The following is a 1,260-nucleotide window of genomic DNA, read 5'->3' on the forward strand; positions in this document are numbered from 1 at the left end:
CCTGCGACACCGCGTGACGTCAGAGCGTACGTGGCGCAGAGCGTGCGCGGGAAGTTCAGGCGCCCCGGGAGAGTGGCGGGAAGGGGGGAGGGGGCGTCGCTGAGGCCAGCCAGGACTGCGTGTCCCGGCGTGCATCGCGCTCGCGCCCAGCCGGGGCCGTTGGCGGTGCACGCCGGGACGTGTAGTTTGGAGCGTGGCGGGTCCCTCGCGCCGCGGTGGCTGCTGGGATGCAGGGCCTCGTTGTGGCGCGGAGGTGGCGGCGGCGGCGCGGGCGCTGCTGAAGGAGAGCGGGCGGGGCTGTGAGCGCGGCTGGAGGCGAGCCTTGGCGGCCTCGGTGCTGACCTCATCCAGAGCTCTCGGCAGCGCTGGGGCGAGCCCCGGCAGCTTCGGTGCTGTCCGCGTCCAGAGCGCTTGGCAGCGCTGGGGCTGCTGTCCTGTGCTCTGCGTGGCCATTACTAGCCCGCGACATACCGTCATGTTACAGGGGCCGCAGCTCCTGTTCCAGACCCCCTCAGGGCTGCACAGTGGTTCTCGTCGTAGCTGACTACGCTCAGAGAAAAGTCAGACGAGAGCTAAAAATACTGTGAAAAAATAATGTGCTGTGAAAAACAATTTTCTAGGTAGATAATGGCGTGCTTCCATTGGTTGTGGTTTGCTGAAAGCAGTTTGAAAATGTGAGTGCTTTCAGAGGCCTCGGAAGCCAAAGGACATTTCAGGGAATGGGGCTTTTTTGTGTACACCATTACTGTTATGTCAGTCTCATTACTTTCCTGGGCCTAATTTATGATTTGTCTATGCATAGAGAAATGATACGGAGCATTAGGAGAACTGGGGACGTAGGTGCACATTACATCTTTCTAAAAGTTTTTATTAAAGTTCAAGGGCATAAATAAATAGCCTTAATCCTCAGATACATGTGTGTACAGCAAAACTGTAGATGTGGCTTTTGAGCCTGTTATTAAAAATAAAAGACTTGAGCTATAAAGAAAATTTCTTTAGGCATTTATTACTGCAGCTTGCAGGCAGCCTTGCACAGCAGCTAATGGAAAATGTGCTCTTTACTCAGTTGGTATGCTGTGTCACCACCGTGGCCTGCCACCCTGCCCCAGAGTACTGACAGCTGTCTTGGAAGATGCTCATGCTGTTAATTTTCTGGCAGCTGTGCTATTTTCAAATAGGCCATTCACTCCTTTGAATTTGCAATCCTTAATTTAATGGTTACCTTTTAGAGAGGGAAATTCTTTACTTCATTTTGCTTGA

This window comes from Agelaius phoeniceus, chromosome 5, assembly GCF_051311805.1.
Source record: "Agelaius phoeniceus isolate bAgePho1 chromosome 5, bAgePho1.hap1, whole genome shotgun sequence".
Classification (NCBI taxonomy): domain Eukaryota; kingdom Metazoa; phylum Chordata; class Aves; order Passeriformes; family Icteridae; genus Agelaius; species Agelaius phoeniceus.